The sequence below is a fragment of the Dipodomys spectabilis genome, unplaced genomic scaffold, assembly GCF_019054845.1.
Source record: "Dipodomys spectabilis isolate Male_0828 unplaced genomic scaffold, ASM1905484v1 ptg000221l, whole genome shotgun sequence".
In the NCBI taxonomy this organism is placed as follows: Eukaryota; Metazoa; Chordata; class Mammalia; order Rodentia; family Heteromyidae; genus Dipodomys; species Dipodomys spectabilis.
Genome location: NW_024870898.1, coordinates 988,969 through 1,012,056, shown reverse-complemented (window position 1 = coordinate 1,012,056; position 23,088 = coordinate 988,969). Strand labels below are relative to the sequence as shown.

At 41.1% G+C, this 23,088-nt stretch overlaps 1 long non-coding RNA gene across 1 annotated transcript; it reads left to right on the top strand.

The window, feature by feature from the left end:
• The first annotated feature begins 4,499 nt into the window (after positions 1-4,499).
• On the top strand, positions 4,500-10,801 carry LOC122123115. Its single transcript, XR_006150321.1, has 3 exons — positions 4,500-4,509; positions 5,396-5,402; positions 10,723-10,801. It is a non-coding gene; the product is annotated as an uncharacterized LOC122123115 (long non-coding RNA).
• Positions 10,802-23,088: the final 12,287 nt, after the last annotated feature.

Genomic DNA, 23,088 nt, shown 5'->3' with positions numbered 1-23,088 from the left:
GTATATATATATACCTGCATTGAGAAAGCAGAAAGACCCATTGAATAATAATCTTTTGAGTTACAAACTCAAGAGGAGGCAACACCAGCCATGTTGTGACCCTATGGAAATTCCACTTGGAGTTCTAGAACTTTGCAGATGTGTGACTTTAGGAGATTCACTTAACTATTTGGTTCTTTCATAGGTATAGTAATAACAACAACAACAACAATAATAATAGGCTATCTAATGCAATACCCATCAAAATCCCAATGGTTTTCTTCAAAGAAATAGAAAAATCAATCCAAAAATTCAGATGGAATAATAAAAGACCCAGAATAGCAAAAATAATCCTTAGCCGGAAGAACAGTGCTGGAGGAATACGAATACCAAACTTCAAGCTTTATTACAAAACCATAGCAATAAAACCAGCTTGGGACTGGCATGGGGAACCAGGAGTACTTGGCACAGCAGGGCAGAGAGAGCAACAGGAAATGAGGTTAGACAAGTATTGGAGGCCAGATTGTGTAATACATTGTAACACTTGGCATGAAGTGCTGTATATGTAATAGGTATTATATCATCTTCATGGCCACCTGGCTTAAATATTGAATGGATTACCCAGAAACTAAATACAGGATGATCTTTGATGTAATCACATGAAAGATGGTGAACAAGAGGAGTAGCAGTGGAGGTTAGGAGAAATGGTCAAATGGTAGATCTTCTGATTTAGTAGATGTAGGGGAGGAAAAAAAGTGCAGAGTTCAAGAGGACTAAAGTTTTGGTGCCTGATGAAGAATATACAGGTAGAGTAGATCTAGGAGGCCAGCAATTTTGAGATATGGTATATTTGAAGTGACTATTGCATAGTCAGTCACATAGATAGGTGAAGCAGGCAGAGGCCCAAGTTGATAATGTTGTGAAAATAATGGTGAGGGGATGTACAATTCTGTAAGCATGTGAAAAACTGCTTTCATCTTACAATAAAAAGGGTACATCTTATGGTATGTGAATTATATCTCAATTTTGAAAAGATGTCAAGAAACAGAGGAGGAATTAACAACGGAGACTGAGCAGTGTTCAGAAAGGTGGTGAGAAAGCCAGGAATGGACTCTCCTGGAAGGAAATGAAAAAAAAAAAAAAAAAAACCCCAACATTTCAGTAAGTGTGTTAAATGTGGCTTGAGACTTACCTACATTGAGGATGAAGGCTGTATCCTTGCATTTAGTATCATGAAGATTACTGATAACATTGACAAGAATGGTTTCGGTGGATGGTAGGAGTGACTAGTGTGAAATGGAAAAAAAAATCTCATTGATAACTGTTGAAAAATGTTAGGGAACTAAGTCCTTATTTTAAAGAATCAGTTCTCTCTCCTGTTTTTCTGTAGAAACAGTGCTACCATAAAACCATCTAGTAGATGAAGGGATAGTTCTCCTTATAGATGTATTCTAGCGAATAAATGAAGATGGAATAATAGGGTTCTATTATTATTACCTTGAAACAGTCAATGGAGCAACCAACAGTTGCTACCATCATACAGAGACATTATCACAATTCCATGCCTCTGAATGGAACTACACACCATCACCAATTATGCAGATTTGCAAAGAAATTAAGCCAAATTTGATTAGGCTTTTACATCCACCTAGCAATGGACAGGAAATGCAGGAAGCAGAAGTATACTAAAGGATACCATAGGGATACATTCAGAAAAGTCTCAGCCTACAGAAATTTTTATAGGATAAATATCTCGTTTTTTTCCAACAAATTATACTTTACAGGATTGAAATTCTCTATAATAAAAACTTTAATAAGTGATGAAAATATAACCAGAGATGACTCTGAATGAGATGAGAAAATAGGAAGGTAATGAGTACAGGTAACTGTCTTCAGGAGCTGTAGTATAAAAGAAAAGAGAAAAATAGGGTAGTTGCTAGATAGGAAAATAAGTCAATAGATATCTTTGCTCACTGATAGGAATTATATACTATATCAGGAAAGAATTAATGATTCAGAAGAAAAGGGAGGCTTTTTTCTGTGGATTTAATTCATGACCTCATGTTTACCAGGCAAGCTCTCTACCATTTAAGCCATACTCCAGCATTTGTTTTTAACTTGACTTCATTTCTCAGATAAGGTCTCATACTTTTGCCTAGGATGACCTTCAGACTGTGATCTTACTATCTCTAATTCCTATGTAGCAGAGATTATAGAAGTATGTTACCATAATTGGTTGAGATATATTAGTGCATATTTACTGTACAAGGTGAAAGGTTTCATTTTGATACATCCATACATGCATATAATATGCTTTCATCATATTCATCCCTTCTATTTCTTATTCCTCTTTCCCCCTTTTTATACAATTGTAAATGTGTTTCATTTAGATATTTTCATATGTCCATACAACATATTTCACATTCACTCTCATGACTTTCTCTTTCTCCTTGCACCTTTGTATTTCCCCCTAAAATAATTACAAGGGAGATTTTTATGGCTATTTCCTTGAGTAGGTGAGAGGGGTGGGAATCTAGTGAACAAATGAAAGATTTGCCATTAGCTGGACGTGATCATTTCTTCCATTAGACTATATTATGTTATGATTGGACCTGCTTTCTCAACAAACTAGGAAACAAGATCATGTACTGAGAGTGAAGATTCAGGAGGAGCTGTAGGAATTTGAGGAGAGAGTAGGAAAAAGACAGTTTTTTGTTTTGTTTTTAAATTTTATTTTATTGTAAAGATTCTGTACAGAGTGGTTATGGCTGCATGAGTAAGGTGATGCGAACATTTCTTCTGGAGCATTGTTACCCCCTCCTTTGTTTTTCTCCTACTATCCTTTCCCTCCTCTACCTCCATCCATCCTCCTCCTCCCCCAAGTTGTAAAGTTCATTTCCAACATAATGTCTTGTGAATATCATTGTTGCAATTAGTCATCCTACATTTCAGCATTTTGTTATTCCCCTCCCACTCCCCAAATTAGATAAATGTATATACAAGTTGCAGGGTACCAAAATCAAGTACAGTGACCACAGGGGATATATCATAGGGGGAAGAACATATAAAGGAAACAAAAAAATCACATAGTACATTAAAACCAACAGCCGGACACCAGTGGCTCATGCTTGTAATCCTAGCTACTCAGGAGGCTGAGATCTGAGGATCATGGTTCAAGACCCGCGACTGACATAAAACAGACAACAATGATAACAACAAAGAAAGACCTCTTGTGTCCATAAGTGAAGGAAGCCAGACCCAAAGAAATATAGATCCCATGGTTTTCCTCATTTGCAATAATTAGTATACATCTAGGATAATTTTATCAGATGAGCAGAAAAGCTCAAAAGTCATGTACATATGACCATATAAGATGATGCTAAGTGAAAAAGACATTTTTGTTTTTGTTGGTTGTAAGGCTTGAACTCTGGGCCTGGGCACTGTCACTCAGCAATTCAGCTCAAGGCTAGCACTCTACCACTTGAGCCACAGCACCACTTGGAGTTTTCTGGTGGTTTATTGGAGATAAGAGTTTCATGGACTTTCTTGCCCAGGCTGGCTTTGAACCTCGATCCTCAGCTCTCAGCCTCCTGAATAGCTAGGATTACAGGCGTGAACCACCATTGCCCAGCTCGAAAAAGACATTTTTAAGGAGAGCTGGAGAATGAATGTCTAGAGGAATTGGTTGCCAGACAGTTTGAAGAACACATTTGTGGTGGGTGGTCATAAAGTGAGACCGTCATGAAGCACTGAGATTTGGGATGCTCCCTTTGTTAAATTTCAGCTGCAGGTATGCAAAGGAGTGAATGCAGTGAGGGATCATGGAATATTCACTCTGAACGGTGGAGAGAGAGGCAGCAAAGAAGTGAGGGACAATGAAAAGGTAGTCAGGGCAGTGAGATGGAAGGTTCACACAACCAAGACAGTTGGAGTTACTAGTGAGGCTGAGCTGGGCAATAGAAAATGCTAGTCTCCTGTCTGACCAATGAGACATTGAATGTTTTGGTTAAGGAAAAATTGTATAGGGTACATACCAGAGGGATGTGGAGCGTGAACAGAGAGGTTGAATGAGGGTGAATATGGTCAAAGTACTTCATATATTAGTGTGAAAACAGAGCAAGGAAACCTGTTGAAATTGTTTTTAAGAAAGTGGACAGAAGATGGGGCACAGTGATAGAGGGAATGAATCTGACCTGAGGATATTATATGTATATCTGGAAATATCACACTGAAATTCTCTTGCATAACCAATATATGCAAATAAAAGTGATTATGACAAGAAAAATTGTTTATGACCAGATCTAGGGTTTAGTCATAGAAGCAAGTAGCTAAGGTGGAACTGAGGGTAGAGCAGCCCCCTGGAAGAGAACAAATCAAGAAACAGAAAGGCCAGAGGTGGGAAGAACTTCTCCATGGACACTGAAGTAGCAATGGGTGTCTTAGAAGAGATTGTGGTTTAGGTAGCAGCAGAAGTACATGCATTTGTGACTGTTGCTGTTGTGTAGGAGACAAATGAAGGTTTGTAAGGAGGTCAGATGTCTGCCCTTCAGAGAAGACATCTCTGACCATCCTGGTTATGAATCCCTCTCTTCCTGCCCAGTCATTGTGCATGTCTTTACCCTATTTTTTTGTTTTTTCTTTATTGTGAACATACTGTACAGAGGGGTTACAATTACATGGGTAAGGTAATGAGTACATTTCTTATCAAGCATTGTTGCCTCCTCCTTTGTTTCCCCTTCCCATCCCTTCCCATCTTCTCCATCACCCCACCCCCGCCAAAGTTGTAAAGTTTGTTTTTCGACATAACGTCTTGTACATCTCATTGTTGCAATGGGTGCATCTGTATCCCTATTTAAACAACTTGTTTTTTCCCCTCTCCTCCACAAATTATCCTCAATGCACTCTACTGTTTGAAAAACATCCCTGCTACTTCGTTGATTTTTCCTTATTGTCTCTTCTGCTATAATGTAAAACTCCATGAATTTGGCTTCTCTCACATTTTATTCTCAAGACCCATATAGTGCACTTAACCATAGCTTAAAATATGAACAAAAGAGTTTTGTCACTGGTGTGCTGCATCCATAATGATAGGTCTGCTATGGGTTCATTGTCATTTAGCCCCTCTGAATCTCATGTTGAAAATTAATCTCCATTATTAGATGTGAAAACATGAGACCAGATGGGACCTTTAAGAAGGATTAGAGCTCTTCCCTCATGAATGAATTAATCCATTCATGGATTAATTGATTCATGGGTAAATGGGTTATTTCCAGAGTGGGCCTGTTATAAAAATTAGCTTGGCTAAATCTCTTATACACATTTCCTGGTTTTGGGCCATATGATACCTATGCCACCTTGGGGCCATGTGGAGCCATGTGATGCATATGCCACTATGGGGACAATGCCAGCAAAAAAGCCATCAGGTGATGTATTCCTTCAACCTTGGATCAAATCTAGGAACCAACACAAACTACTTTTGTTTATGGTATTGTGTCGTTATTAGTATCAGAAGACAGGCTAGTACAGGACCCTTTATGAGGACCTTGGAATGTTATGGAAACAGAATACCTTCAAGAAAACGATGTACCCATATCAAGTGATAGTGAGAGACACTTTGAAAGGGGTGTTTGTGAACTACGGAGAACCAGATGCTTTCCATTTCTGTAAGGTATGGTAACTTTTTTCCTTCAGGAGAATGTTGGGTGATACATGTTGAATGAATATAGAGTTCACATACTTGTTACACACACACACACACACACACACACTGAGAATATAGTTTTACTGTAGCTATACTGTAACCTTTGGCTCTACTGCAGCCTGCAAAATATTGCTGTTTATTAGGGCTCCATTTCCAACTTTTCACATCTTATTCTCTTCTCTAATACCTCCAGTCAGGCTTATAAGCTCTTCGATCTGCTGAAAGAGTTTCTGTCAAGGACATTAATTGCCTTCCTGTCCTCAATTCAACAGTCATTCCCTTGTCTCCATCCATCAGTACTCAGCAGTAGCATTAGACATATTGACAGCTCTCTCCTAAAACACTCCATTTTCTCAGTTATACCCAAAGAAACAGCTGGATCTCCTCTTTATCTCACTGGCTCCTCCTCCTCCTCCTCTATTTGATCTTTAAATGTAGTCAATAGGAGCCTCGGAGCTCAGTGCTAGGTCTTTTCTTCCTCTGCCTTCATACACTCTTTCTGCCTGTTTCCCTTGGCATTGTGTCTTCATTCCTATGGCCTCAATAACCACAACTCCCTCAACCCTGTACTGGCTCTTTCTAGGCCAGAACTCTCCCCTAAGCGTTAAAGTCCCATGTTTCCATCTGAATCTCTTCAAACTCCTAACGTCCAAAACAGAGCTCTTGTTGCTCCCAGCTCTTCACAAAACCTCATACACCTTCACTGCCATCTCTTTAAATAGCACCAGTAATTCAGTTTCTCAGATGAAAAAAAAAAATCCTGGAAGGCATCAGTGACTCCTCTGTTCTACACTCACCTCCATAGGCAAATCCTGTTAGTTTTCATAAATCTGTCCTCCTATCTTTGCATCCATCCACCCTGGGACAAGCTAATGTTTCCTCTTACCCACATGCTGTACTCATCTCCCAGCCAATCCTCCTTCAATTCTCCACATAGTAGCCAGAGAAATGGTCTTTTCTATTTCAAATTGGATTGTATCTCTCCCCCACTTCTCCCATAGTCTCACTCCTCCCTCAAACTCTGTAAACATTTCCTCATTACACAAATATGTGTATATACTATGAGCGCTTTCCCTTCCCATTTGTTGTCGCCTTTGCTTAGAGGGAGAGCATCCTTCTCTCCATGCCACCCTCAGCTTGTTGATCTGGCTAACTGTTACTTAATTTAAATGTCTGTCTTCCCATGTGAATCTTTGGCTTTAGAGGAAAGGACTTTTCCACTTTGGTTCCTCCTTCCACGTCAAGTGTCTTTCCCACAGTAGGTTCTCTGCAATAGTTCATCCTAATACCCAGAATATTCTTAACCTTTGCCTTTAAGAGTCTGACTGTTCAGCCTTCAAATCTCAAGTTAAAGGTCATCACCTCACAGATGCCAACTGAGCATGCTGTCCAAGCAAGCTGCCCAGTCACTCTGTCATGTCAACCTACTTTCCTTTTGTGCACTACATTTGCCAAGCACATGTTTTCCTCATTTGTGGCTTTGCTTTTGTTAGTCTATTGTCTATCTTCCCAGCAGGACCGCACACTCCATTTCATGTGAACAGCGCTCTTTTTATTTTATTTTTTTAAATTTTCCCACACGTTGTGAAATAGCCTCTAGATTAAAGTTGAACATTTGAATGTTAGATGAACACGCATTGAATGTGCTGAAAGAATGGACTGAGGGCTAATTCAATCAATTAGGCAAAGGACACCCTTGAAGGAGAGCAATATGGAGGTGGTAAGCCAAGTGAGAAGCCCGTGAAGCTCCACTGGGGCCCAAGATAGGTCATTAATTTTCCCCTAAGGGTTGCGGCCTATAGTCTTTCAACATGAATCACTCTGTCTCTCATGCAAAGAAGACACAGGAGTAGGTTTGTTTGTTTGTTTTAAAGAAAATGGGGTAGACCCTTCTTAGTATGAGGAGAAGCAGTAGATTCCCCACCATATGATGGGCTAAAGGGAGGAGCTAATTAATAGTGGTAGCTTCTCAGAACTTGGTGCAAGACTGATGCAAGACCTAGGCCACCAATGTTACATGAACACTCATTTCAAACAAAAGAACAGTATCAGCTAATGACTAGGCCCAGGGCAGGACTGAGCTGTTCAGAAGTCTACAGTCCTTTTGAATAGCCTCAGCTTTTCTGGAGGGCAATGAAGAGGAATACTGGCTAACAGCCCCTGCATTCCATTGCTGCCTTTCCTCAGGCTGTCTACAATCCCCCACTTCCCTGCTCATACCCCCCCCCCCCCGCCCCCACACTGCCAGCAGCAAAAACAGAAAGCCATCCAGAATCTCTGCCCATAGGAACGCATCCAACCTATTAAACAGAACTCTTCACTCCTATGAATACTAACAAGTAAACCTAAACGGAGGCCTTGCCTCTCTCTCTCTCTCTCTCTCTCTCTCTGCATCAAAATTGAGGCACAGAGCCTTCCAGCAAACGTCTCTGAAGCCCCTTTTCTTTTGTGAAAAATTGCACACTAAAGAGCTCTCTACCAAGGAGCCCCCACCAAAGTCCTCCCTTTGGTGGTAAGCCATAGCAGTTTGGAAATACCCCAAGGACTAGTAATGCCAGACTTTTTATGAACAAAGCATGAGTTCCTTCACATGTTGCCTCATTGATGGGAGTTTTGGGGGATTTGACCTTCAAATAATTCATCCCCCCAAAAAGCTGCTTGATCATTAAATACTACCAGAATATATACTAAGCTCAAACAAAAGCACCAAACACCCCAAAGTCCCACTTGCTTGCAATTTCTCATATTGTTTTTGTATGCTACACAAACAATAGAAGATGTAATTCCCACCCTTGAAAGAGTCCAGAGGGACCTGGCTACCATATGTGCAAAGGACATCTGTGTTGATAAAGAAACATGTAGTACATTTTCTCTGTACCATCTCTGGCAAAGGGCCTGAGGCTCTCAATTCTTTGATCACAAGTCATAATGACCAGGTTGCAAAACATAAAGAACAGGTTCTACTCCTCACCTAGTCATAGGGATAGAGTTCAAATTTAACTTCAGGTTCTCGGAGCAAGAAACACTACAGGTCAAAAGAGCCTCCCAATCCAAACTACCTTCTAACTGATTCAAAGCTGGGATATACAAATCTGGGGAGGAATTTACACTTGTGACTCCAGCCCTATATCTTCCTTCCTTCTTCGTAATCCATTTGATCATTCTCAACCACTCAGGCACATTAAGTTCAATCGGAAACATATACACAGACAGGAAAATGAACAACTCCTTCTCAATGTTGAGTGTTTGAGATTTTGGCAGAGCAGAAATCAGTGAGGCAATGTAAGCTCATGACTGGTGGACATTTTGTGGGAGCTCTTGACAAAAAGAAAAAAAATCAGGAAAGGAAGGAAGGAAGGAAAGAAGGAAAAAGGAAAGATAAGAGAAGCAAGAGAGAGAAAGAAAGAAAGAGAGAGAAGGGAAGGAAGGAAGGAAGGAAGGAAGGAAGGAAGGAAGGAAGGAAGGAAGAAAGGAAGAAAGGAAGGAAGGAAGGAAGGAAGAGAAAAAGAAGAGAAGCCAAGGACAAAAAAAGCAACTTGCTTAGCTGGTTATCTTTTTCTTTAGGAGCGGCCACACAATAGCTCCTTTGCAGAATGAGATTAAGGCAAATGAGAAAGCTGAAATGTGGAGCAATAGTAGGCGGTTCATGCTTTTCTAAAACCATTGACCTCCACACTCCTTCAACCGCAGCAGTCCAGAGCACATGGCAGTCATGAGATAAGAGGGAGCACCAAATCTGACATGTCCACTGCCTCCACTCTTTTCCAGCTATGCCAGGCCCACCCACAGCATAGCATAGCCCAGCTTCTAGGAACTCTTTCCCATCCATACTTGGCTGTAAGATATGGAACTAGACCATTCTTAGCTGAATGGATATAGTATACTAAACAACAGAAAAATCCACTGACAGCAACTAGAAAGAGAAGAGGCAAGACAGATAGTCCAGTCTTTTGATGTATAGAAATAGTCCTTGGGGGCTGGGAAGGTGGCTCAGTGGTTAGAGTGCTTGCCTCGCAGGCATAAGGCCCTGGGTTCGATTCATCAGCACCACATAAGCAGAAAAAGCCAGAAGTGGTGCTATGGCTCAAGTAGTAGAGCGCTTGCCTTGAGCTGAAGAGCTGAGGGACAGCGTCCAGGCCTACAGTTCAGGCCCCATGACCGACAAGAAAAATGAAAAAAGAAATAGTGCTTACATAGAGAGGAGAGTGCCACACACTGAGGATTTCTCACAAAACGAAATTTCTCCAAAGCTGAAAATATGCACCTAAAGCCCAAAGGATGTTTCTAACACTTATAGAACCTTGACACGTAAATCTTTTAGTGAGGCCACGTTGGCTCTGAAGAAATGAGAGTGTCTTTTAGGGGAATGCCTTTAGAATCTGCAGCCAATTCCTTGGAATATCCTAGTGCCTCATGTATTGTTGCTGTTGAAAATAGACCAACATTGACTATGGCAACTAAGCAGATGTTCCAACAAAGCCATACTATGCTGAGTCCAGGAAGAAGGTGAAGTAGATTTAATCGAGCATCACATAGTTGGCTCTGATATGCTTGGTAATAATCAGTGTACTTTCTTGTACCACATGTTTGCAGAGGCGGAGAGGAAATGGGCCATGGTGCTCTCAGTCATGGGAAGTCACTATGTTCCCATGCCCCTTCTAGAGGTAAGAGGAAAAGACTTCAGTACCAGGGTTGGTAAACTTTTTCCACAAGGTTCACACAATAAGATGTTTGGCCTTGTAGACCATATGGACTCTGTTAATCCACTTAACTCTGCTGTAAGCTGGCTCAAAAAAATAGCTGTAGGAGGGCTGGGAAGGTGGCTCAGTGGTAGAGCGCTTGCCTTGCATGCATGAGGCCCTGGGTTCGATTCCTCAGCACCACATAAGCCGAAAAAAAAAGCCGGAAGTGGCACTGTGGCTCAAGTGGTAGAGCATTATCCTTGAGCTGAAGAGCTGAGGGACAGTGCCCAGGCCCAGAGTTCAGGCCCTCTACCGGATCCAAAAATAATAATAATAATACACAACAAAAAATAGCTGTAGGACCGGGTGCCAGTGACTTGCATCTATAATCCTAGCTACTCAGGAGGCTGAGATCTGAGGATCACAGTTCAAAGCCAGTCCAGGCTGGAAAGTCCGTGAGACTCTTATTTCCAATAAACCACTCAGAAAACCGAAGTGGCATTGTGGCTCAAGAGATAGAGCACTAGCCTTAAGCTGAAGAGCTGAGGAACAGAACCCAGGCCCAGAGTTCAGGCCCCACAGCCGACCAAAAACAATGGCTATCGGCAATACTCAAGTTTTGCTAGATGCCACTGAAACTTGTTGCAGCCAGACACAGTGGCTCACACTTACACTTCCAGCTATTCAAGAAGCAGAAATCTAAAGGTTTGCAATTCAGGCCAACCCAAGGCAAAACATTACTGAGATCTTTATGTCAACAAGAAGCTGTGTGTAATGGGTGCACCTATAATCCCAAACTACAGAGGAGGCCATAAGTAGGAGGATAATGATCTATGACTGGCTCTGGTAAAAGTATGAGACCCTATCTGAAAAATAACTAAAGCAAAAAAGGGTTGGTGACATGGCTCAAACGGTACAGTTTTTGCCTAGCCAAACACAAGGCCCTGAGTTCAAGCCCCAGTACCATCCAACAACAACAAAAATAACAGAATCCATTTGCAGAGCTAGCTGGGACTAGATTGGTTTGGGGCAGGATTAAGTATTCAGTCTCTAGTTTTTTACCCCTGCTTTTATGTAAATCAGACACTCATCGACAGACTTCTTGTTCAACATCTCCAGACAACTTTATGGAAGGTAAAGGAGCAGCAAGCAGATGTCTCTTGGCTCCCATGATCAATTCTCCTGGACCATTCTCAGTCAAATCCCATGATGTCATCCTGAAAGGTCATAGGTCATTGACAGGGTCACATGACTCAGAGAAAAACAGGATGTTTGACACCTAAAATATTCAGAAAGGGCCAGAACTGATCTCTGCAAAAATGCTCTTATATAATGGGAAGTGAGCAGAGAAAGGAGAAAGGCTGCAGTGGGAGGGAGCGAGGGGACAGCTACGCCATAGCCAAGGCTTGTTGGGCTAGGCTCAAATGGAGAGACATCTCTGTTTGCAGCTGTCACCTTAGTGGACAGATGACTTCATTTCAGCTCCTAAATAAACAGACAATAATCTGCCACTTGGGAGGAATACCATATGGTAGATGTTTTGAAAAGTTGTAAGAAAAGCATAAAGTACTTAGGAGAAAAAAAAAACACTCGCTTTTTCAAAGCATGAAATTTGCCTAGAAAAGGAACAGGCAATTTCTTTGAAATGCCATAGTGTCCTAGAAAAATTGGAAAAGCCCCTCGGGAGTAGGGATCAAGAAAGGAATTCTTGGGCTAGGAAGGTGGCTCCTCAGCACCACATAAACAGAAAAAAAAAAAAAGCTGGAAGTGGTGCTGTGGGTCAAGTTGTAGGGTGTTCGCGTTGAGCTGAAGAGCCGAGGGACAATGCATAGGCCCAGGGTTCAAGTCCCACGACCGACAAAAGGAGGAGGAGGAGGAGGAGGAGGAGGAGGAGGAGGAGGAGGAGGAGGAGGAGGAGGAAGAGGAGGAAGAAGAGGAAGAAGAAGAAGAAGAAGAAGAAGAAGAAGAAGGAGAAGGAGAAGGAGAAGGAGAAGGAGAAGGAGAAGGAGAAGGAGAAGGAGAAGGAGAAGGAGAAGGAGAAGGAGAAGGAGAAGGAGAAGGGCATTCTCAAGGCTAGTTCACCAGGGCTGCCCTATGTTTATATACTTCTAGTGCCCCTCAAAACTACAACACATTCCCAAAGCTATCCTGTGGCCTCTGTCTTGCAGTTTAGCTTGACAAATTCAGTTTAAATTCTTCCACAGGCTGGCCTTTTGTCACACAGGTTTCTTTCTGTGGAAGGCCCATCTGCTGCCTCAAAATGCAGCTTCCTGTGCAACAGCTGTTTCCCAGCTCTTTCAAATATGCTTCAGCACCCTGCTTCTGTGAGTCCTTAGAAATTGGTTCTTATTTCTTCTGTTATATTTGCCATAGTGTAACTTGATTGGCACTATGGACTATTTCCTTTGCTACAAGGCAAGATACTTGTTGTCTGATTGACCTCTGGCTTCCCAGAGCATAGACAGTGCTGGGTTTGTGAGAAGTATTCCATACACTTTTACAGAATTAAATGCCCAAAGCCAGGGGCCATGGCTCCTGCCTGTAATCCTAGCTACTCAGGAGGCTGAGATCTGAGGATCACAACTCAAACACAGCCTGGACAGGCAAGTCTATAAGACTCTTCTCTCTGATTAACCAACAAAAAATCTGGAAGTGCAGCTGTGGCTCAAGTGATAGAGCATTTGCATTGAGCAAATAAGTTCAAGCGCCAAGATTGGTACCAAAAAAAAGAATTGACTGTCCAGTTATTCTCTTTTGCTCCTGAGCTATATTGCCTAGAAGTAATCTCAGTTAGGGCTCCAGTTTGAGATCTTTAAAACAATAGCAGCTGTACCTTCAGATTCCTCCATGGTCAACTAAGTTATTGGCATACTTTCTGTGAAGGAAACTCATCTACCAACATTTCTAGGCCAATTGCTGAGAAACTTCCAGCCATATCCTTTTTTATTTGTGTGTGTGTGTGTGTGTGTGTGTATATATACACACACATATATGTGTCTATACATATATGTATATATCTATACATACATATGTCTATATACACACATATAGTCTTAAGTAGTTGTACAAAGGAGTTGTAATTCAATATGTCAATTTATGAATGTAATACTTATTGGTCAGTGTCAACCATTCTATCATTTTCCTCCATCCCTCTCAACCCCACCCATCCCTTCCAGTTACCTGGCTCCATTTTCACATATGTACATTGATTATCATGACTTTATTCACCCATCCTTCCTCTCTCCACTTATTTGTCTTCCTTTCTCTTGAGCTTACCCGTCTCAACAACACATGCTTCAGTTTCCTTCAGCCAGCTCCTTCTTGTCCTTCAGCGCCCATCATAAATACCACCCCCCTCCTCTGAGAGACCTTCCTTCATTCCTCAGTCTTGGATAGGTATCCTCATTCCTCTGTCTTAACACTCCTATTCTTTGGTTTCCACTAATTATTGCAATGGATAAGGTGGGTTATTTTTTTGTTGTTGTTGGTTGGTTAGTTTTTGTGCCGGTACTGGGGCTTGAACTAAGGCCCTGGGTGCTCTTGCTTAACTCTTTTCCTCACAGCTGGCACTCTACCACTTGAGCCACAGCACTACTCTTGGCTTTTTGCTGGTTAATTGGAGATAAGATTTTCTTGGATTTGTGTGCTTGAGCTGGCCTCAAACCATAATCTTCAGATCTCAGATTCTTTTTTTTTTGTGTTGTTGGTCATGGGGCCTGAATTTTGGGCCTGGGCACTGTCCCTCAGCTCTTCAGCTCAAGGCTAGCACTCTACCACTTGGGCCACTGTGCCACTTCCGGCTTTTTCTGCTTATGTGGTGCTGAGGAATCGAACCCAGAGCCTCATGCATGCAAAGCAAGCACTCTATCACTGAGCCACCTTCCCAGCCCCAGATTTCAGATTTGTAAGTAGCTAGAATTACAGGCATGACCCCCTGGCACCCAGCTTGGTAAAGGTTTTACTATTTCTTTATTATCTTCTTCTCCCACTAGATGGTTAGCTTCATGAAGACAGGGATTATGCTTGTTGCTGTGTTTTTGTAGCCCTGGCCTAGCACCAGAGCTGGCATTTTGCAGACATTTAATAAATAGTTGATGAGATGGTGGAGGCTTGCTATGCAGTCTGATTAAGCTATCATCCATGGAATGCTTCACTTGGGCCCATTGCCTTCAGGCATGCAGTAAGTATTTTCTTCATCAATACCTATTTAAACATTCAGGAAGTGAGCAGGACCATGAAGTAGTATGCACCCAAATGCAGACAGATGAAAAGAGAGACACAGAAGAAAAGGAAGTCCTCAATCATCCCTGATGCATGGATCAGACATGCTCAGAAGTTGGCAGTGTTCTTGTTCCCTTCAAATATGGCCAAAGTGAGGTTCCCCACAGCTTGCTCAAAGAGGAAGACCAGAAATGCTGATCTTTAATCTGAAAGGTAGGTCTGTGTTTATTAACTCCATTTGGACATCACAAAAGGAATATATAATTCACAATGCTCCACTGTACAGAATAAATGTGCACAGTTTTATCTATCCATTTAAACATAAATAAACACATTTTTAAAAAGTGAGTCTGACTATGCTGCTGCGTGGGAGAAGCCTGGTTTGGGAGATTGTGCCCATATATGGCGCCACACACAGCTCCCAGTGGAGCCTCTGATAGTTTGGCACCTCTCAGCAAAGACCAACAGGCTGGCTTTCAGAGCCTTGTTCACAAATAACCCAAGTCTGCTGTCTCCATTTTCATCTAAACATTTGATGAATGACCTAATATCACCCTAACATTCTAGGCCTCAAAGACTCCTGAGAGGAATGCTGAGAATAACTCAAAGATACCATCATCCAAGATGCTCACTTGAGCGTCCCTGGAGAGCCCTCCAGTTCATCATAGAAGAGCAGAGATATCAGGACAAGGCTCTGGAGATGAGCTAAGATCAGAGATGGGTTGTTATTTGCTTCCTTTTCTGTCAATGCGGTGGGAGCTTAGCAAACTGTTCTTGTCAAATTTTCAAACCATATGGTCTATGTCACAATGATTCAACTCTACCATTGTAGTAGAAAAGATTTACCTAATACAGAAGTGAGTAGATGTGGTTGTATTCCAATAAAACCTTATTGATGGACACTGAAATGTAATTTTGACATTTTCATATGTCACCATTCTTTTAATTTTTTCAACCATTTTATAACGTGAAAACTGTTCTTAATGCTCAGGTGGCACAAAACAAACAGTGGGACAAATCTGGAGACCTGCAGATGTCAGGTCTGACTCCTGGTAGAAGCAGTACTGCACAGTAATCCGAAAAGGACACAGCCTCAGGCATTTGGACTCATTTGGATTTTTTCAAGTTTACTTGAGTCACTTTTGGGCTATGTGAATATATGAGTTCCATTGCTATCACAAAATACTGCAGGCTGGAAACTGGTAGAAAGACATGAGGTTTAGTTAAGTTCCAGTTTTAGAAGCTAAAGACCACAGGAAGCCTCATTAGTTTAGTCTCTGATGAGGATCTAATGGCAGATTTTAGTAGAGCAATGTGAGTGTATAGAAGAAGAAGAGGTAACATAGGGAAACAGGAAGCCAAGCAGGGGTAAGGGTTAGGCTTGTTCTTTTTATAACAGCCTCTCAAGACAACCAACTCAGGGTTCTAGTAGAATTACTTTAATCCCTTCCAAGGATAGCACTCCCAATGATCTCACATTGGGCTCTAACTTTTAAAGGTCTTACCACTTTAACATAGTCACACTGAGTCCCAAGTCTACAGTGTACGTACTTTTGGGAAACATATTCAAAATATATCCAAATCATAATAGTGACCAGGACTCGAACTCAGTACCTGATGCTTTCACTCATTGGCCAGCACTCTACTAACTGAGCCACACTTCGAACCCCAAATCAGTCAATTTTCTGAACCTCATTTTCCCCTGTGTGTGGCTATCCCTACCAGTATTGGAATGTGGATTCAAAGAGATAAATCATGAGTGATAAAGATATGGCTTAGTATTAGAGCCCATGTCTAGTACTGTAAAAAGGGAGTGGGGCACACAGTAGATAACTTATTGTTGGTACAATGAATGCATGGAGAAAAGAATTAAGAAAATCACACAGAAATGTAGTAACTGACATGTTCACTCGCCAGCCATTCAGGCTTTAGTCTCAGCTTTCTTCACTCCCAAATCTTAAGTAAAGTTTGTGTCGGTTGGTCATCAATGGTTAGGGGTGGACTTATTGCAGCTTCAGACATGCATGTCACAGGAGCTCAAAAATTGCCCTTTCTTTTGGTGGTGCTGGGATTTGACCTCAGGGCCTCATGCTTACAAGGCAAGCACCTTACTACTTACACGAATCATGTCTCCAGACCTTTTTGCTTTTAGGCTATTTTTCAGATAGAATCTAGCATTTTAACCTGGAGCCTTGACTCAGTCCTCCTACCTATGCCTCCCATGTAGCACATACAACTATGCCAAGCCTGTTTGTTGAGATGAGATCTTGGTAACTTCTTATGTAGGCCAGCCTCAAAATATGATCCTCCTGATCTCCACTTCCAAGTAGTTGGGATTAGAGGTGTGACCCACTGCGTGTGGCTCAGGACTTAATATATTTCTTGATGAATAAGAGGATGTATGTTTGTATGGATGGATGGATGGGTGAATGGATGTGAACAAATTTGTTCTACGTTAAGGAACAGATTTAAGTGAAGATAGTGTCAAATTTAATATGGCTCAACTATGGTTTTTCTACTTCATGACCGCTACAGCACTCTTATACAATCATTTTGTTTTTTACCTTTAGTACTATTCTCAATTAGTTCCATGGGGTATTCAACATTTTATTATAAAATAGGTTTTCTAGTCAATGGTTTTGCCCGCCTGTAGGCTAGTCTAAGTGCTCTGGGCATATTCAAGGTGGGTCAGGCCAGGCTGTGATACCAGGTAGACTAAATTATTAAATGCATTTTGTAAGGATTTATTTTAATACAAACGGGGTTAGAGAGAAATAGAGAAGAGAAATATTTCTTGCTCCTCATGAAAGAAATGAAAGACTCAAAATGGGAATTCCTATCTGTGACTTTTATACTTTCAGAGCTGAGAAAAAAGAAGCAGTCGTGTCGGTCTAAGCCACTCCTCATCCTTACGTAATACTTTAGGGCCAGTAAGATGTGAATGAAACCTACCACAATTCCAGGTATAAAACAGGACTTTCTTCTGTCACATCTACTTTTTATTCTTTCACTCTCTACTCATTTATGAGTAATCTCAAGATTTTACCATTAAGTGCCTCAATTTCTGGGGCTCATGATGTTGGGGGAGTCGTCCATATAAGGGGAACTTTTCTGAAAGTCTGTGGGAATATAAAAAAGGTAATGGTTGGGGGAGTATAGTTGAGGAGGTGGGAGGGAAGGGATGGTAGGGGAAAAACAAAGGAGGAGGTAACAATGCTTGATAGGAAATGCACTCATTACTTTGCTCATGTAACTGTAACCCTCCTGTACAGTATTTTCACAATAAAAACTTATCTAAAAAAAGAAGGTAATAGTCTAGCACTATCTGTTTGCCTTCTCCTGCCTTCTTCAACTAGTCCTTCAAGGAGATGCTGGCCTGCCTACCACTTGCCTCTCTAGGAGATGAAACTCCTGCACAAACACATGTTGGGGCTTTTTTGGAGCCAAATTTCTATTTGTGCACTCATCCTTAGCCTGAGGGCCATTGTTCCAGCTGCAAAGGTAAACAAGGGGTTAGCCAGAGATTCTAGCCCAACTGTTCCATGGGGGAAGCCATTCATTTTTATGTCAACAACACATGCTGTTCATCTACCCTCATAAGGAGGCTGAAGAGATTCTTGGCATGTGGATAATTTGAAGTTCCAAAGTTTCTCCAGGGTTCTGGAAAGCAAGCAAGAGAACACATGGAAAGGGAAATCATCCTGAGCTGGCTGCATTAGTCTCAGAGGCACTGAGAGCACCCCAGCTGGACCAGAGACCCCAGCAAAGCTGTCTCTGGAGCAAAGCCCCTGGAAGCTCAAGCCAAGCCTGATAGGGAATTGGTTTCTCACTCTTGCAAGGGTCCAGGAATCAGTAAGGACTTAGTACTTGGCAGTTGACTGCCAGGAAGCTTCAGTCCTGGGTGACACTGAGCATGGGGCTGTGAACTACATGAGCACTGACAAGACCCTTTGAGGCTTTCAGCTTTCCTCCTCCAGAGGAAAGCTTGACTTGGCTTCCACTACAAATACTATCAGCCACATCAGAGTGGCTTCAGAACATGCTCAGAAAATGGAAATGTTAAGGATATTTGTGGGCAGCAGGAAGGAGCCAAACATAAACAGAACATCATTTTCTCCACCACCCAATGAGCCACCTTCACAAGTTTGAAGAAGCAGAATAGGAAGTCAAGGTTCTTATGGCCCTATAGGTCCCCATAAGCTTCAGAAGTCCTCCTGGAATCTGCACTTCCGTGGCTATTTCGAACCTTGGAGATCAGAGTCAACTTTGAGCCAAGTATGGCTTCAAGAATATCTTCTGATGACCAATAGAAACAGTAACTATTACAGCTACCATTGATGGTATGTTCACTGTAGACTTGTCTAGCACAGAGTGCCCCAATAAACGTGGGCATACATGAGACTCTATTGCATTCTGATTTCGATGCCTTCATTTATCCTAGTTCTGCAACACAGACTATTTCAATTCCCTCCCACCCTCAACCAGGACGGGTCCCGCCAGCACTTAACAGGCCACTGGAGACAAAGACACTTCACAGTCATGGGTTTGCATGCCAGTCAATGGCAGGCCCAGGCATATTGCCTGGAAAACACACCAAAACACTGACAATGGCTATCTTTGGAAAGCATTTTGATCCTTTATTCTTTTCTGTTTTTAAACTGCTACATAATAATTATACAAATTTTTGAGCTAGGTATGAAATTTTGAGGCTTGGATATTTTGTATAACGATCAGATCAGAGTAATTAACATATTCATGACTTTGAACTTTAGTCGTTCCTTTGTGGTGAAAATGTCAAATTCTCTGTTCTAGCTATTGTTGGTGAGAATATGGAGAAAAATGAACCCTTGTCTCCTCTTCATGGGAGTACATATTAGTACTATATACTAATACTATATACTATATACGACTATAGAGGTTCCTCAAAAAGTTGACAATCAACATATCATATGATCCAGCAATCCCACCACTGGGTATATTACCAAAGGAAATAAAACCAGGAAGTCAAAGAGACATTTGGACTCCAATTTTATTAAAGTATCTTTGTTTCCTTGTTTCTTGTCTTTTCTTTCCTTGCTTTGTTTCTTCCTTTTTCTTTCTTAGTTTTCTTTTTTGTGCCACTACTGGGGCTTGAACTCAGGGCCTTGAGCTCAAGGCTGGTACTCTACCACTTGACCTACACCTCTATTTCTGACTTTTTGCTGGTTAATTGAAGCTAAGGCTCATGGCCTTTTCTGCCCAGGCTGCATTTGAACTGCAACCCTCAGATCTCAGCCTCTTGAGTAGTTTGATTACAGAAATGAGCCATAAGCACCTATTTCTTTGCTTCTTAGTTTAATATTATTTTTTCAATAATGAATGTGTAATTATTTGCAAACAATTTGATTTTCAAAAGTGAAGCACAGAAAGCCGGGCGCCCGAGGCTCACACCTGTAATCCTAGCTACTCAGGAGGCTGAGATCTGAAAATCATGGTTCAAAGCCAGCCTGGGCAGGAAAGTCCATGAGACTCTTATCTCCAATAAACCACTAGAAAACCAGAAGTGGCGCTGTGGCTCAAGTGGTAGAGCACTTGCCTTGAGCTGAAGAGCTCAGGGACAGTGGCCAAGCAGAGAGTTCAAGCCTCACAGCCAACCAAAAATAAAAAAGTGAAACACTTAGCAAAAGGGTGTATGTTAAATTGGCTACCACTTCCCAGGCCACTGGGGACAAACACGAACTCTTTACTCATGGGTCTGTGTGCCAGTCAATGGCAGGCTGAGGCACATTGCCTACTTCTATGACATTATGAAAAAGACAAATCTACAAAGATGTAAGACAGAACAGTGGTTGTCAGAAGCCTGGGGCCAGGGACAAGGATTACTTGAGAAAGGAAATGGGGAAAAATCTGAGAAGTTGTAATGTCCCATATGCTTGTTGTGGTAATAGGTGCATGTCTATATGTATTTTCCCAAACTCACAAAACTATGCAGTTGAAAAGATATCTTTTACTGCTTGTCACCATACTTTAGTAAGCTAGAGTTCTGAAATATAAATTTAGTCATTATACACTATATATTACACATAGATAGTGTATACAAAATGAACTATGCAACTTATGGGTAGGGATGGGAGGGAAACATGGGGCAAAAGAAAGGATGGGATAATATTGTCCAAGAAGCATTGTACTCATTGCCTGACTTACAAGAATGTTACCTCTTTGCACAACTCCTTAATAATAATTTTTAAAAGAAGAAGAAAAACATAGCCTGGGTCATTTGTCCAGTTCTATTATCTCTGGAGATTATGATGGGCTAAGAAAATAATAAAACTTCTGGATGGCCTGATATAAAAAGGAAAATTAAAGAAAGAGATAAAGGACATTTTTATATTCCTGTCAGCCTCCTAAAGTGCTACCACAGACATCAAAAGCTTTAATTCTGTTTTTTTTTGTTCTTTGTCAGTTTTCTTTTTAATTCATTTGAGAGGATTTATGTGAAAGACAACAGTTTTCCTTGGCAGTTAATGAGGTGACTTTAGTATGAAGTCAAGTATATAATTTACAACTCGAGTGATATCTTTATGAAACATTTATGTCAGCAACAACACTTCATAAAATGTTTTATTGGAAACATTGCTTGGATGGTTACAACAGGCTGTCAAAATAATCCCCCCAGACCACACACTTCACCAATTGATTATTTACCCTATTGTTTTTGCCAGTATTGTATCTGATTCAATTTGATGAGGAATAGAGAAACTGGCACACTGGTGACATCATGAAGATTGGGCTTTTCACTTCTATAGGAAAGATAACCTGAAGACTAAGAAATAACCTATGCCCAGAGCTGTCACTGTCTTCCCTGAACTACCAGCACAGATGTTGTTTTCCAAGCTCAGTTGTGCCATTTAAACATTTGTGACATGTTTTGTGCTTCAGTTAATATAGAATTGAATCATTGTCCATAGATTCTATATGTAATTGGGATAGAGTTGTTTCTCCCATCAGTTAACAATAGAGAAAGTTCTATAATGTATCAATGTGACAGAAAGAAATTATGTAGCTGGCTCCATACAAGCTGCAGCATTCCAAGGTGGTTTTAGGTTTTAATTTACCACATGAACTCTTTTGTTTCTCTGTACATGTAGCACCAAATGCATGGCACAGAAACTATACATGCAGATGCTCCCAGTTCAAATCAAGTACGCTGAAAAATCACAAAGAAATGCTGAAAACATCCAACATCTCTGCTATTGATCCTAGTAAAGGGCATAATGAAAATGTGGCATGGAGTTGTCTGCAGAAAAAACAACTTCCATCTTGGTCTATTGCATTTACAAACCAGAAATATTGAGCTCTAAAACCACACACACACACACACACACACACACACACACACACACACACACACACACACACACACACACACACATATATCCAATCACATCCTACCACAAGTCTATCTTCACCACTACATTGAATTCCTTCAAGACAAGAGCCTGTGAATTTCCAGAGCCTAGGGTAAGAAGGCCCTCAGACAAAATGAAATAAAGAAAAGGTGGAAAGAAAGAAAGGAAGAAAGAAAGAAAGGAAGGAAGAGAGAGAGAAAGAAACAGAGAGAAAGAAAGGAGGGAGGGAGGCAGGAGGGAGGGGAAAAATAGTAATTAAGTCATTGGTCTCCTATGCAAGGTGGAGCTTTGAATTCTACTTCTGACTTCTTTCCATTGGATCAGAAAGAACAGAGCTCCAATGGATAGAATACAGTGTAATTAGAATAAATTTCTGGCTCCATTCTGCCACAGACCAGACAGATTTTTGTCCTAGACTGTAATCATTGGCCAACTGTGAACTCAGACCAGCCATCTTGGAAAGTCATTATTAGACATCCAGAGAGGAAGCTAAGAACAAAAGGTGGTAGGACCTAGGTCTGGGAAGAAAAGTTCTTTTCACATTACTATCTCTTCTTGAGCTCCCTTTGTAGTGTGGGGGTTGGGATTGATTCAAGAAAATCTTGAACAGAGAGGGGAAACCTTTTCCATCCTCAATGTCTCTAAAAGTTACACATCTAACCCTACCCTCAACTGGGACAAAGTAGAGTCAATAAAGGTGTCTTTCTAGGTGAAGGGCATATCATGTATTGGAGGACTGACTTGCAGACAATATTCAGTTTTTTAGGAGGACTACTAAAATCTTTCTGAGAATGGAATACCATTGTGGTTTGACATAGAAGCAATGAAATAAATCTATGTGTTTTTTTTAAATATGGCAACTCTCTATATAATATCTTTCCCTCAAGAGAAGTAGTTCTGAAATGACTTTTCCCAACAAAACTCAGATGTCACCTTCATCTTAATATAGGTCTCTATGCTTTCTTTTATAAGTTCTACTTGTCACTTACTGGTTTCCTTCAATTGAGGCAAAATTACGTTTTCACAAAGTTTTTATCAAGGCATACTTGACAAATATCTGTCCTACCTCTTGCTATTTGGCTCAAACTTCCACCAAGTCTATAGCTCAGGCACCAAT